Raw genomic sequence first — 16,773 nt, forward strand, 5'->3', positions numbered from 1 at the left:
ACAGGTAAACTCCACTCCGGTCCCTCACAGGTAAACCACACTCTGCTCCCTCACAGGTAAACTCCACTCCGCTCCATTACAGGTAAACTCCACTCCCTCACAGGTAAACTCCGCACCACTCCCTCACAGGTAAACTCCACTCCGGTCCCTCACAGGTAAACCGCACTCTGCTCCCTCACAGGTAAACTCCACTCTGCTCCCTCACAGGTAATCCACACTCCACTCACTCACACGAAAAATCCACTTAGGTCCCACGCAGGTAAACACTGCTCTTCTCCCTCACAGGTAAACTCTGCTCCGCTCCCTCACAGGTAAACCACGCACCCTCAAAGGTAATCTTCGCTCCGCTCCCTCACAGGTAATCTCCGCTCCACTCCCAGACAGATAAACTCCGCACCGCACACTCACAGGTAAACTCCACTCCGCTCCCTCACAGGTAAACTCCACTCCGCTCCCTCACAGGAAAAATCCACTTAGGTCCCTCGCAGGTAAACACCGCTCATCTCCCTCAGAGGTAAACTCTGCTCAACTCCCTCACAGGTAAACACCGCTCCCTAACAGGTAAAACCCACTCCCCTCCCTCACAGGTAAACCCTGCTCCCTCACAGGTGAATTCCACTCCGCTCCCTCACAGGTAAATTCCGCTCCTCTCCCAGACAAATAAACTCTGCTCTGCTTCCTCACAGTTAAACTCCGGTCCTCTCACTCACTGGTAAATTCCGCACTGCTCCCTCACAGGTAAACTCCGCTCTGCTCCCTCACAGGTAAACTCCACTCCGCTCCCTCACAGGTAAACTCCGCTCTGCTCCCTCACAGGTAAACTCCACTCCGCTCCCTCACAGGTAAAGTCCACTCTGCTCCCTCACAGGTAAACTCCACTCCGCTCCATTACAGGTAAACTCCACTCCCTCACAGGTAAACTCTGCACCACTCCCTCACAGGTAAACTCCACTCCGGTCCCTCACAGGTAAACCACACTCTGCTCCCTCACAGGGAAAATCCACTCAGCTCCCTCGCAGGTAAACACCACACTTCTCTCTCACAGGTAAACCCGGCTCCACTCCCTCACAGGTAAAGTCCGCTCCCTGACAGGTAAAACCCACTCCCCTCCCTCACAGGTAAACCCTGCTCCCTCACAGGTAAACTCCACTCCACTCCCTCACAGTTAAACTCCGCACCGCTTATTCACAGGTAAACTCCACTCTGCTCCCTCACAGGTAATCCACACTCCGCTCACTCACACGAAAAATCCACTTAGGTCCCACGCAGGTAAACACTGCTCTTCTCCCTCACAGGTAAACTCTGCTCCGCTCCCTCACAGGTAATCTCCGCTCCACTCCCAGACAGATAAACTCCGCTCTGCTCCCTCACAGGTAATCTCCGCTCCTCTCCCAGACAGATAAACCCCGCTCCACTCACTCACAGGTAAACTCCACTCCCTGACAGGTAAAACCCACTCCCCTCCCTCACAGGTAAACCCTGCTCCCTCACAGGTGAATTCCACTCCGCACCCTCATAGGTAAATTGCACGTCCTCACAGGTAAACTCCGCTCCGCTCCCTCACAGGGAAATTGCGCACCCGCACAGGTAAACTCCACACCGCTCCCTCAGAGGTAAACTGCGCTCCGCTCCCTCACAGGTAAACTCCACGCCCTCAGAGGTAAACTCTGCTCCACTCCCTCACAGGTAAACTCCACTCTGCTCCCTCACAGGGAAACTCAGCACCACTCCCTCCCAGGTAAACTCTGCCAACTCTCAGGTAATCTCCGTACCGCTCCCTCACAGGTAAATTGTGCACCCTCACAGGTAAACTCCACTCCGCCTTCTCACAGGTAAACTCCACTCTTCTCCCTCACAGGGATACTCCACTCTGTTCCCTCACTGGTAAACCCCACTCTGCTCCCTCACAGGTAAACTCCACTCTGCTCCCTCACAGGCAATCTCAGCATCGCTCCCTCCCAGGTAAACTCCGCACACTCTCAGGTAATCTCCATACCACACCCTCACAGGTAAAATATGCTCCCTCACAGGTAAACCATGCACCCTCAAAGGTACACTCCGCACTGCTCCCTCACAGGTAAACTCCAGTCCGCTCCCTCACAGTTAAACTCCACACCACTCATTTACAGGTAAACTCCACTCCGCTCCATTACAGGTAAACTCCACTCCCTCACAGGTAAACTCCGCACCACTCCCTCACAGGTAAACTCCACTCTGCTCCCTCACAGGTAAACTCCACTCCGCTCCCTCACAGGTAAACCCCACTCCACTTCCTCACAGGTAAGATCCACTTAGGTCCCAGTCAGGTAAACCCGGCTCCGCTCCCTCACAGGTAAACTCCACTCCACTCCCTCACAGGCAAAATATGCACCGCTCCCTCCCAGGTAAACTACTCACACTCTCAGGTAATCTCCATACCACACACTCACAGGTAAACTATGCTCCCTCACAGGTAAACCACGCACCCTCAAAGGTAGACTCCGCACTGCTCCCTCACAGGTAAACTCCACTCCGCTCCCTCACAGGTAAACCCCACTCCACTTCCTCACAGGTAAGATCCACTTAGGTCCCAGTCAGGTAAACCCCGCTCTGCTCCCTCACAGGTAAACTCCACTCCATTCCCTCACAGGGAAACTCCACTCAGCTCCCTCACAGCTAAACCCCAGTCCGTTCCCTCACACTAAAACTCCACACTGCTCCCTCACAGTTAAACTCCGCTCTGCTCCCTCACAGGCAAACACAGCACCGCTCCCTCCCAGGTCAACTCCGCACACTCTCAGGTAATCTCCGTACCGTTCCCTCACAGGTAAACTATGCCCCCTCACAGGTAAACTATGCACCGCTCCCTCACAGGGAAATTCTGCTCGGATCCCTCACAGGTAAACTATGCACCCTCACAGGTAAACTCCGATCCGCTCCCTCACAGGGAAATTCCAAACAGCTCCCTCACAGGTAAATTGCGCACCCTCACAAGTAAACTCCACTCTGCTCCCTCACAGGGAAATTCCGCTCCACTCCCTCACAGGTAAACCACACACCCTCAAAGGTAAACTCCGCACCGCTCCCTCACAGGTAATCTCCGCTCCGCTCCCAGACAGATAAACTCCGCACCACTCCCTCACAGGTAAACTCCACTCCGCGCCCTCGCAGTTAAACTCCGCACCGCTCATTCACAGGTAAACTCCACTCCGCTCCCTCACAGGTAATCCGCACTCCGCTCACTCACATGAAAAATCCACTGAGGTCCCTCGCAGGTGAACACTGCTCTTCTCCCTCACAGGTAAACTCCGCCCCGCTCCACTCACTCACAGGTTAACTCCGCACTGCTCCCTCACAGGTAAACTCCACTCCCTGACAGGTAAAACCCACTCCCCTCCCTCACAGGTGAACCCTGCTCCCTCACAGGTGAATTCCACTCCGCACCCTCATAGGTAAATTGCACACCCTCACAGGTAAACTCCACTTCGCTCCCTCACAGGGAAATTCCGCTTGGATCCCGCACAGGTAATGTCCACTCCGCTCCCAAACAGTTAAATTCCGCACCACTCCCTCACAGGTAAACTCCGCACCGCTCCCTCAGAGGTAAACTGCGCTCCGCTCCCTCACAGGTAAACTCCACTCTGCTCCCTCACAGGGAAATTCTGCTCCGCTCCCTCACAGGTAAACCACACACCCTCACAGGTAAACCACGCACCCTCAAAGGTAAACTCCACTCTGCTCCCTCACAGGTAAACTCCACTCCCTGACAGGTAAAACCCAGACCCCTCCCTCACAGGTAAACCCTGCTCCCTCACAGGTAAATTGCACACCCTCACAGGTAAACTCCACCCCGCTCCCTCACAGGGAAATTGCACTCCCTCACAGGTAAACGCACGCTCCGCTCACTAACAGGGAAACTCCACTCTGTTCCCTCACAGGTAAACTCCACTCGGCTCCCTCACAGGCAAACTCAGCACCACTCCCTCACAGGTAAAATCTGCCAACTCTCAGGTAATCTCCGTACCTCTCCCTCACAGGTAAATTGTGCACCCTCAAAGGTAAACTCCAATCCGCCCTCTCACAGGTAAACTCCACTCTTCTCCCTCACAGGGATACTCCACGCTGTTCCCTCACAGGTAAACTTCGCTCTGCTCCCTCACAGGCAATCTCAGCACCACTCCCTCCCAGGTAAACTACGCACACTCTCAGGTAATCTCCATACCACACACTCACAGGTAAACTATGCTCCCTCACAGGTAAACCACGCACCCTCAAAGGTAGACTCCGATCTGCTCCCTCAAAGGTAATCTCCGCTCCACTCCCAGACAGATAAACGCCGCTCCGCTCACTCACAGGTACACTCCGCACTGCTCCCTCACAGGTAAACTCCACTCCGCTCCCTCACAGTTAAACTCCACACCGCTCATTCACAGGTAAACTACACTCTGCTCCATTACAGGTAAACTTCACTCCCTCACAGGTAAACTCCACACCACTCCCTCACAGGTAAACTCCACTCTGCTCCCTCACAGGTAAACTCCACTCTGCTCCCTCACAGGCAATCTCAGCACCGCTCCCTCCCTGGTAAACTCCGCACACTCTCAGCTAATCTCCGTACCACACCCTCACAGGTAAACTATGCTCCCTCACAGGTAAACCACGCACCCTCAAAGGTAGACTCCGATCTGCTCCCTCAAAGGTAATCTCCGCTCCACTCCCAGACAGATAAACGCCGCTCCGCACACTCACAGGTACACTCCGCACTGCTCCCTCACAGGTAAACTCCAATCCGCTCCCTCACAGTTAAACTCCACACCGCTCATTTACAGGTAAACTCCAATCCGCTCCATTACGGGTAAACTCCACTCCCTCACAGGTAAACTCCGCACCACTCCCTCACAGGTAAACTCCACTCCACTTACTCACAGGTAAACCCCACTCCACTCCCTCACAGGTAAACTCCGCACCACTCCCTCACAGGTAAACTCCACTCCGCTTCCTCACAGGTAAACCCCACTCCACTCCCTCACAGGTAAGATCCACTTAGGTCCCAGTCAGGTAAACCCGGCTCCGCTCCCTCACAGGTAAACTCCGCTCCGCTCCCTCACAGGCAAACTCTGCACCGCTCCCTCCCAGGTAAACTACGCACACTCTCAGGTAATCTCCATACCACACCCTCACAGGTAAACTATGCACCCTCACAGGTAAAATATGCTCCCTCACAGGTAAACCACGCGCCCTCAAAGGTAGACTCCGCTCTGCTCCCTCACAGGTAATCTCCGCTCCACTCCCAGACAGATAAACTCTGCTCCACTCACTCACATGTAAACTCCGCACTGCTCCCTCACAGGTAAACTCCACACCACTCATTCACAGGTAAACTCCACTCCGCTCCATTACAGGTAAACTCCACTCCCTCACAGGTAAACTCCGCTCCACTCCCAGACAGATAAACTCTGCTCCGCTTCCTCACAGTTAAACTCCGATCCGCTCACTCACTGGTAAACTCCGCTCTGCTCCCTCACAGTTAAACTCCACTCCCTCACAGGTGAACTACGCACCACTCCCTCAGAGGTAAACTCAGCGCTGCTCCCTCACAGGTAAACTCCACTCTGCTCCCTCACAGTTAAACTCCACTCCCTCACAGGTAAACTACACACCGCTCCCTCAGAGGTAAACTGCACTCCGCTCCCTCACAGGTAATCTCCGCTCCGCTCCCTCACAGGTAATCTCCGCTCCACTCCCAGACAGAAAAACCCCACTCCGCTCACTCACAGGTAAACTCCGCACTGCTCCCTCACAGGTAAACTCCACTCCCTCACAGGTAAACCCTGCTCCCTCACAGGTGAATTCCACTCCGATCCCTCACAGGTAAATTGCGCACCATCACAGGTAAACTCCGCTCCGCTCCCTCAGAGGGAAATTCCACTTGGATCCCTCACAGGTAATGTCCACACCGCTCGCAGACAGGTAAACTCCGCACCACTTCCTCAGAGGTAAACTATGCACCGCTCCCTCAGAGGTAAACTCCACTCCGCTCCCTCACAGGGAAATTCCGCTTGGATCCCTCACAGGTAATGTCCACTCCGCTCCCAAACAGTTATACTCTGCACCACTCCCTCACAGGTAAACTCCGCACCGCTCCCTCCCAGGTAATCTCCACTCCGCTCCCTCACAGGTAAACTCCGCACCGCTCCCTCACAGGTAAACTCCGCACCGCTCCCTCACAGGTAAACTCCGCACCGCTCCCTCACAGGTAAACTCCGCACCGCTCCCTCACAGGTAAACTCCGCACCGCTCCCTCACAGGTAAACTCCGCACCGCTCCCTCACAGGTAAACTCCGCACCGCTCCCTCACAGGTAAACTCCGCACCGCTCCCTCACAGGTAAACCATGCACCCTCAAGGGTAAACTCCGCTCCGCTCCCTCACAGGTAATCTCCACTCCACTCCCAGACAGATAAACTCCGCACCACTCCCTCACAGGTAAACTCCAGTCCGCTCCCTCACAGGTAACCGCACTCCGCTCACTCACACGAAAAATCCACTTAGGTACCTCACAGGTAAACACTGCTCTTCTCCCTCACAGGGAATCTCTGCTCCACTCCCAGACAGATAAACTCCGCACCACTCCCTCACAGGTAAACTCCACTCCACTCCCTCACAGTTAAACTCCGCACCGCTCATTCACAGGTAAACTCCACTCCGCTCCCTCACAGGTAATCTCCGCTCCACTCCCAGACCGATAAACTCTGCTCTGCTTCCTCACAGTTAAACTCCGGTCCTCTCACTCACTGGTAAATTCCGCACTGCTCCCTCACAGGTAAACTCCACTCCGGTCCCTCACAGGTAAACCGCACTCCGCTCCCTCACAGTTAAACTCCACTCCGCTCCATTACAGGTAAACTCCACTCCCTCACAGGTAAACTCCGCACCACTCCCTCACAGGTAAACTCCACTCCGGTCCCTCACAGGTAAACCGCACTCTGCTCCCTCACAGGGAAAATCCACTCAGCTCCCTCGCAGGCAAACACCGCACTTCTCTCTCACAGGTAAACCCTGCTCCACTCCCTCACAGGTAAAGTCCGCTCCCTGACAGGTAAAACCCACTCCCCTCCCTCACAGGTAAACACTGGTCCCTCACAGGTAAACTCCACACTGCTCCCTCACAGGTAAACTCCACTCCCTGACAGGTAAAACCCACTCCCCTCCCTCACAGGTAATCCCTGCTCCCTCACAGGTGAATTCCACTCTGCTCGCTCACAGTTAAACTCCGGTCCTCTCACTCACTGGTAAACTCCGCACTTCTCCCTCACAGGTAAACTCCACTCCGGTCCCTCACAGGTAAACCCCACTCTGCTCCCTCACAGGTAAACTCCACTCCGCTCCATTACAGGTAAACTCCACTCCCTCACAGGTAAACTCCGCACCACTCCCTCACAGGTAAACTCCACTCCGGTCCCTCACAGGTAAACCCCACTCTGCTCCCTCACAGGGAAAATCCACTCAGCTCCCTCGCAAGTAAACACCGCACTTCTCTCTGACAGGTAAACCCTGCTCCGCTCCCTCACAGGTAAAGTCCGCTCCCTGACAGGTAAAACCCACTCCTTCCCTCACAGGTAAACCCTGCTCCCTCACAGGTGAATTCCACTCTGCTCCCTCACAGGTAAACTCTGCACCGCGGCCTCACAGGTAAATTGTGCACGCTCACAGGTAAACTCCACTCCGCTCCCTCACAGGTAAACTCTGCACCCCGGCCTCACAGGTAAATTGCACACCCTCACAGGTAAACTCCACTCTGCTCCCTCACAGGGAAATTCCGCTTTGATCCCTCACAGGTAATGTCCACTCCACTCCCAGACAGGTAAACTCCGCACCGCTCATTCACAGGTAAACTACGCACCGCTCCCTCACAGGTAAACTACGCACCGCTCCCTCACAGGGAAACTCCACTCTGCTCCCTCACAGGTAAACCCCGCTCTTCTCCCTAACAGGTAAACTCTGCTCCACTCGCTCACAGGTAAACTCCACTCTGCTCCCTCACAGGGAAACTCCACTCCGTTCCCTCACAGGGAAACTCCACTCGGCTCCCTCACAGGCAAACTCAGCACCACTCCCTCCCAGGTAAACTCTGCCAACTCTCAGGTAATCTCTGTACCGTTCCCTCACAGGTAAATTGTGCACCCTCACAGGTAAACTCCACTCCGCCTTCTCACAGGTAAACTCCACTCTTCTCCCTCACAGGGATACTCCACTCTGTTCCCTCACAGGTAAACTCCACTCTCCTCCCTCACAGGCAATCTCAGCACCGCTCCCTCCCAGGTAAACTCCGCACACTCTCAGGTAATCTCCGTACCACACCCTCACAGGTAAAATATGCACCCTCACAGGTAAACCATGCACCCTCAAAGGTAGACTCCGCTCTGCTCTCTCAAAGGTAATCACCGCTCCGCTCCCAGACCGATAAACTCCGCTCCGCTCACTCACAGGTAAACTCTGCACTGCTCCCTCACAGGTAAACTCCACTCCGCTCCATTACAGGTAAACTCCACTCCCTCACAGGTAAACCCCACTCCACTTCCTCACAGGTAAGATCCACTTAGGTCCCAGTCAGGTAAACCCGGTTCCATTCCCTCACAGGTAAACCCCACTCCGCTCTCTCATAGGAAAACTCCACTCTGCTCCCTCACAGGTAAACTCCGCTCTGCTCCCTCACAGGCAATATCTGCACCGCTCCCTCCCAGGTAAACTACACACATTCTCAAGTAATCTCCATACCACACCGTCACAGGTAAACTATGCACCCTCACAGGTAAACTATGCACCCTCACAGGTAAAATATGCTCCCTCACAGGTAAACCATGCACCCTCAAAGGTAGACTCCGCTCTGCTCTCTCAAAGGTAATCACCGCTCTGCTCCCAGACCGATAAACTCCGTTCTGCTCACTCACAGGTAAACTCTGCACTGCTCCCTCACAGGTAAACTCCACTCCGCTCCATTACAGGTAAACTCCACTCCCTCACAGGTAAACCCCACTCCACTTCCTCACAGGTAAGATCCACTTAGGTCCCAGTCAGGTAAACCCGGTTCCATTCCCTCACAGGTAAACTCCACTCCACTCCCTCACAGGGAAACTCCACTCTGCTCCCTCACAGGTAAACTCCGCTCTGCTCCCTCACAGGCAATATCTGCACTGCTCCCTCCCAGGTAAACTACACACATTCTCAAGTAATCTCCATACCACACCCTCACAGGTAAACTATGCTCCCTCACAGGTAAACCACGCACCCTCAATGGTAAACTCCGCACTTCTCCCTCGCAGGTAATCTCCGCTCCACTCCCAGACTGATAAACTCCACTCCACTCCCTCACAGGTAAACTCCAGTCCGCTCCATTACAGGTAAACTCCACTCCCTCACAGGTAAACTCCACTCTGGTCCCTCACAGGTAAACCCCACTCCACTCCCTCACAGGTAAGATCCACTTAGGTCCCAGTCAGGTAAACCCCGCTCCGCTCCCTCACAGTTAAACTCCACTCCACTCCCTCACAGGGAAACTCCACTCTGCTCACTCACAGGTAAACTCCACTCCACTCCCTCACATGTAAACTCCACTCCCTCACAGCTAAACCCCAGTCCGCTCCCTCACACTAAAACTCCACACTGCTCCCTCACAAGTAAACTCCGCTCTGCTCCCTCCCAGGTAAACTCCGCACACTCTCAGGTAATCTCCGTACCACACCCTCACAGGTAAACTATGCACCCTCACAGGTAAACTCTGAGCCGCTCCCTCACAGGGAAATTCCAAACAGCTCCCTCACAGGTAAATTGCGCACCCTCACAGGTAAACTCCACTCTGCTCCCTCACAGTTAAACTCCGCACCGCTCATTCACAGGTAAACTCCACTCCACTCCCTCACAGGTAATCCGCACAAAACTCACTCACACGAAAAATCCACTTAGGTCCCTCGCAGGCAAACACTGCTCTTCTCCCTCAAAGGTAAACTCCGCTCCGCTCCCTCACAGGTAAACTCCGCTCCGCTCCCTCACAGGTAATCTCCACTCCGCTCCCTCACAGTTCAACTCCGCACCGCTCATTCACAGGTATACTCCAGTCCGGTCCCTCACAGGTAATCCGCACTCCGCTCACTCACACGAAAAATCCACTTAGGTCCCTCGCAGGTAAACACCGCTCTTCTCCCTCACAGATAAACTCCGCTCCGCTCCCTCACAGGTAAACCCTGCTCCCTCACAGGTGAATTCCACCCCGCTCCCTCACAGGTAAATTGCACACCCTCACAGGTAAACTCCACTCCCTGACAGGTAAAACCCAGACCCCTCCCTCACAGGTAAACTCCACCCCGCTCCCTCACAGGTAAATTGCGCTCCCACACAGGTAAACGCACGCTCCGCTCCCTCACAGGGAAATTCCGCTTGGATCCCTCACAGGTAATGTCCACTCCGCTCCCAGACAGGTAAACTCCACTCCGCTCCCTCACAGTTAAACTCCGCACCGCTCATTCACAGGTAAACTCCACTCCGCTCCCTCACAGGTAATCCGCACTCCGCTCACTCACACGAAAAATCCACTTAGGTCCCTCGCAGGCAAACACCGCTCTTCTCCCTCACAGGTAAACTCCGCTCCGCTCCCTCACAGGTAAACTCCGCTCCACTCCCAGACAGATAAACCCCGATCTGCTCCCTCACAGGTAAACTCCACTCCCTGACAGGTAAAACCCACTCCCCTCCCTCACAGGTAAACCCTGCTCCCTCACAGGTGATTTCCACTCCGCTCCCTCACAGGTAAATTGCGCGTCCTCACAGGTAAACTCCGCACCGCTCCCTCACAGGGAAACTCCACTCTGCTCCCTCACAGGGAAATTCTGCTCCCTCACAGGTAAACTCCGATCTGCTCCCTCACAGGTAAATTGCGCACCCTCACAGGTAAACTCCGCACCGCTCCCTCACAGGGAAACTCCACTCTGCTCCCTCACAGGGAAATTCTGCTCTGCTCCCTCACAGGTAAACCACGCACCCTCAAAGGTAAACTCCGCTCCGTTCCCTCACAGGTAAACTCCGCACCGCTTATTCACAGGTATACTCCAGTCCGGTCCCTCACAGGTAATCCACACTCCGCTCACTCACACGAAAAATCCACTTAGGTCCCTCGCAGGTAAACACCGCTCTTCTCCCTCACAGGTAAACTCCGCTCTGCTCCCTCACAGTTAAACTCCGCTCCGCTCCCAGACAGATAAACTCCGCTCCGCTCCCTCACAGGTAAACCCTGCTCCCTCACAGGTAAAACCCAGACCCCTCCCTCACAGGTAAACTCCACCCCGCTCCCTCACAGGTAAATTGCGCACCCTCACAGGTAAACTCCACTCCCTGACAGGTAAAACCCAGACCCCTCCCTCACAGGTAAACTCCACCCCGCTCCCTCACAGGTAAATTGCGCACCCTCACAGGTAAACGCACGCTCCGCTCCCTCACAGGTAAACTCCACCCCGCTCCCTCACAGGTAAATTGCGCACCCTCACAGGTAAACGCACGCTCCGCTCCCTCACAGGGAAATTCCGCTTGGATCCCTCACAGGCAATGTCCACTCCGCTCCCAGACAAGTAAACTACGCACCGCTCCCTCAGAGGTAAACTGCGCTCCGCTCCCTCACAGGTAAACTCCACGCCTTCAGAGGTAAACTCCGCTCCGCTCCCTCACAGGGAAACTCCATTCTGCTCCCTCACAGGTAAACCCCGCTCTTCTCCCTAACAGGTAAACTTCACTCCCTCACAGGTAAACTCCACTCCGCTCACTAACAGGAAAACTCCACTCTGCTCCCTCACAGGGAAATTCCACTTGGATCCCTCACAGGTAATGTCCACTCCGCTCCCAAACAGTTATACTCCGCACCGCTCCCTCACAGGTAAACTCCACTCTGCTCCCTCACAGGGAAATTCCGCTCCACTCCCTCACAGGTAAACCACACACCCTCACAGGTAAACTCCGCTCCGCTCCCTCACAGGTAATCCGCACTCCGCTCACTCACACGAAAAATCCACTTAGGTCCCTCGCAGGTAAACACTGCTCTGCTCCCTCACAGGTAAACTCCACTCCGCTCCCTCACAGTTAAACTCCACTCCGCTCCCCCACAGTTAAACTTCACTCCCTCACAGGTAAACTCCGCACCACTCCCTCACAGGTAAACTCCACTCCGCTCCATTACAGGTAAACTCCACTCCCTCACACGTAAACTCTGCACCACTCCCTCACAGGGATACTCCACTCTGCTCCCTCTCAGGTAAACTCCGCTCTGCTCCTCCACAGGAAATCTCAGCACCACACCCTCACAGGTAAACTATGCACCCTCACAGGTAAACTCCGCTCTGCTCCCTCACAGGTAAACTCCGCACCACTCCCTCACAGGTAAACTCCACTCCGCTCCCTCACAGGTAAACTTCGCTCCACTCCCTCACAGGGAAACTCCACTCTGCTCCCTCACAGGTAAACTCTGCTCTGCTCCCCCACAGGCAATCTCAGCACCACACCCTCACAGGTAAACTATGCACCCTCACAGGTAAACTATGCACCCTCACAGGTAAACTATGCACCCTCACAGGTAAACTCCACTCAGCTCCCTCACATGTAAACTCCGCTCCCTCACAGCTAAACCCCACTCCGCTCCCTCACACTAAAACTCCACACTTCTCCCTCACAGTTAAACTCCGCTCTGCTCCCTCACAGGCAAACTCAGCACCACTCTCTCTCAGGTAAACTCCGCACACTCTCAGGTAATCTCCGTACCACACCCTCACAGGTAAACTATGCACCCTCACAGGTAAACTATGCACCCTCACAGGTAAACTATGCACCCTCACAGGTAAACTCCGCTCCGCTCCCTCACAGGGAAATTCCAAACCGCTCCCTCACAGTTAAATTGCGCACCCTCCACTCCGCTCCCTCACAGGTAATCCGCACTCCGCTCACTCACACGAAAAATCCACTTAGGTCCCTCGCAGGTAAACACTGCTCTTCTCCCTCACAGGTAAACTCCACTCCGCTCCCTCACAGTTAAACTCCAGTTCGCTCACTCACTGGTAAACTCTGCACTGCTCCCTCACAGGTAACCTCCGCTCTGCTCCCTCACAGTTAAACTTCACTCCCTCACAGGTAAACTCCGCACCACTCCCTCACAGGTAAACTCCACTCCGCTCCATTACAGGTAAACTCCACTCCCTCACAGATAAACTCCGCACCACTCCCTCACAGGTAAACTCCACTCCGCTCCATTACAGGTAAACTCCACTCCCTCACACGTAAACTCTGCACCACTCCCTCACACGTAAACTCTGCACCACTCCCTCACAGGGATACTCCACTCTGCTCCCTCACAGGTAAACTCCGCTCTGCTCCTCCACAGGAAAACTCAGCACCACACCCTCCCAGGTAAACTATGCACCCTCACAGGTAAACTCCACTCAGCTCCCTCACAGCTAAACCCCACTCCGCTCCCTCACAGTAAAACTCCACACTGCTCCCTCACAGTTAAACTCCGCTCTGCTCCCTCACAGGTAAACTCCACTCCGCTCCCTCACAGGTAATCTCCGCTCCACTCCCAGACAGATAAACTCTGATCCGCACCCTCACAGTTAAACTCCGGTCCGCTCACTCACTGGTAAACTCCGCACTGCTCCCTCACAGTTAAACTCCACTCTGCTCCCTCACAGTTAAACTCCACTCCCTCACAGGTAAATTCCGCACCACTCCCTCACAGGTAAACCCCACTCTGTTCCCTCACAGGTAAAATACGCTTAGGTCCCTCGCAGGTAAACCCCACTCTTCTCCCTCACAGGGAAACTCCACTCTGCTCCCTCACAGTTAAACTCCTCTCCCTCACAGGTAAACTCCACTCCGCTCCCTCATAGGTAAACTCCGCTCCACTCCCTCACAGGGAAACTCCGCTCTGCTCCCTCACAGGCAAACTCAGCACCACTCCCCCCCAGGTAAACTTCGCACACTCTCAGGTAATCTCCATACCACACCCTCACAAGTAAACTATGCACACTCACAGCTAAACTCCACTCCGCTCCCTCACACTAAAACTCCACTCTGCTCCCTCACAGGCAAACTCAGCACCACTCCCTCCCAGGTAAACTTCGCACACTCTCAGGTAATCTCCGTACCGCTCCCTCACAGTTAAACTTCGCTCCACTCCCTCACAGGGATACTCCACTCTGCTCCCTCACAGGTAAACTCCGCTCTGCTCCTCCACAGGAAATCTCAGCACCACACCCTCACAGGTAAACTATGCACCCTCACAGGTAAACTCCACTCAGCTCCCTCACAGCTAAACCCCACTCCGCTCCCTCACAGTAAAACTCCACACTGCTCCCTCACAGTTAAACTCCGCTCTGCTCCCTCACAGGTAAACTCCGCACCACTCCTTCACAGGTAAACACCACTCCGCTCCCTCACAGGTAAACTTCGCTCCACTCCCTCACAGGGAAACTCCACTCTGCTCCCTCACAGGTAAACTCTGCTCTGCTCCCCCACAGGCAATCTCAGCACCACACCCTCACAGGTAAACTATGCACCCTCACAGGTAAACTCCACTCAGCTCCCTCACATGTAAACTCCGCTCCCTCACAGCTAAACCCCACTCCGCTCCCTCACACTAAAACTCCACACTTCTCCCTCACAGTTAAACTCCGCTCTGCTCCCTCACAGGCAAACTCAGCACCACTCTCTCTCAGGTAAACTCCGCACACTCTCAGGTAATCTCCGTACCACACCCTCACAGGTAAACTATGCACCCTCACAGGTAAACTCCGCTCCGCTCCCTCACAGGGAAATTCCAAACCGCTCCCTCACAGTTAAATTGCGCACCCTCCACTCCGCTCCCTCACAGGTAATCCGCACTCCGCTCACTCACACGAAAAATCCACTTAGGTCCCTCGCAGGTAAACACTGCTCTTCTCCCTCACAGGTAAACTCCACTCCGCTCCCTCACAGTTAAACTCCGGTTCGCTCACTCACTGGTAAACTCTGCACTGCTCCCTCACAGGTAACCTCCGCTCTGCTCCCTCACAGTTAAACTTCACTCCCTCACAGGTAAACTCCGCACCACTCCCTCACAGGTAAACTCCACTCCGCTCCATTACAGGTAAACTCCACTCCCTCACAGATAAACTCCGCACCACTCCCTCACAGGTAAACTCCACTCCGCTCCATTACAGGTAAACTCCACTCCCTCACACGTAAACTCTGCACCACTCCCTCACAGGGATACTCCGCTCTGCTCCTCCACAGGAAAACTCAGCACCACACCCTCCCAGGTAAACTATGCACCCTCACAGGTAAACTCCACTCAGCTCCCTCACAGCTAAACCCCACTCCGCTCCCTCACAGTAAAACTCCACACTGCTCCCTCACAGTTAAACTCCACTCCGCTCCCTCACAGGTAATCTCCGCTCCACTCCCAGACAGATAAACTCTGATCCGCACCCTCACAGTTAAACTCCGGTCCGCTCACTCACTGGTAAACACCACTCCACTACCTCACAGGTAAAATCCACTTAGGTCCCAGTCAGGTAAACCCCGCTCCGCTCCCTCACAGGGAAACTCCACTCTGCTCCCTCACAGGTAAACTCCGCCCACCCTCAGGTAATCTCCGTACCGTTCCCTCACAGGTAAACTATGCACCCTCACAGGTAAACTCCGCTCCGCTCCCTCACAGGGAAATTCCGCACCGCTCCCTCACAGGTAAATTGCGCACCCTCACAGGTAAACTCCGCTCCGCTCCCTCACAGGGAAATTCCGCACCGCTCCCTCACAGGTAAATTGCGCACCCTCACAGGTAAAGTCCACTCTGCTCCCTCACAGGTAAACTCCGCACCGCTCCCTCACAGGTAAACTCTGCTCCACTCCCTCACAGGGAAACTCCACTCTGCTCCCTCACAGGTAAAATCCACTCCGCTCCCTCACAGGTAAAATCCAGATAGTTCCCTCGCAGGTAAACCACGCTCCACTCCCTCACAGGTAAACCCCGCTCTGCTCCCTCACAGGTAAACACCGCTCTTCTCCCTCACAGGTAAACTCTGCTCCGCTCCCTCACAGGTGAACTCCGCTCCCGGACAGGTAAAACCCACTCTACTCCCTCACAGGTAAACCCCGCTCCCTCACAGTTGAATTCCACTCCGCTCCCTCACAGGAAAACTCTGCTCCCTCACAGGGAAATTCCGCTCAGATCCCTCACAGGCAATGTCCACTCCGCTCCCAGACAGGTAAACTCCGCACCACTCCCTCACAGGTAAACTCCGCTCCGCTCCATCAAAGGGAAACTCCACTCCGCTCCCTCACAGGTAAACTCCACTCTGTTCCCTCACAGGCAAACTCAGCACCACTCCCTCCCAGGTAAACTCCACTCTGCTCCCTCACAGGCAAACTCAGCACCACTCCCTCCCAGGTAAACTCCACCAACTCTCAGGTAATCTCCGAACTGCTCGCTCACAGGTAAATTGTGCACCCTCACAGGTAACCTCCACTCCGCCCTTTCACAGGTATACTCCACTCTGCTCCCTCACAGGAAATCTCAGCACCGCTCCCTCACAGGTAAACTCCGCCCACCCTCAGGTAATCTCCGTACCGTTCCCTCACAGGTAAACTATGCACCCTCACAGGTAAACTCCGCTCCGCTCCCTCACAGGGAAATTCCGCACCGCTCCCTCACAGGTAAATTGCGCACCCTCACAGGTAAACTCCGCTCCGCTCCCTCACAGGGAAATTCCGCACCGCTCCCTCA

The sequence above is a fragment of the Carcharodon carcharias genome, chromosome 31 (genome assembly GCF_017639515.1).
Source record: "Carcharodon carcharias isolate sCarCar2 chromosome 31, sCarCar2.pri, whole genome shotgun sequence".
Taxonomy (NCBI): Eukaryota; Metazoa; Chordata; class Chondrichthyes; order Lamniformes; family Lamnidae; genus Carcharodon; species Carcharodon carcharias.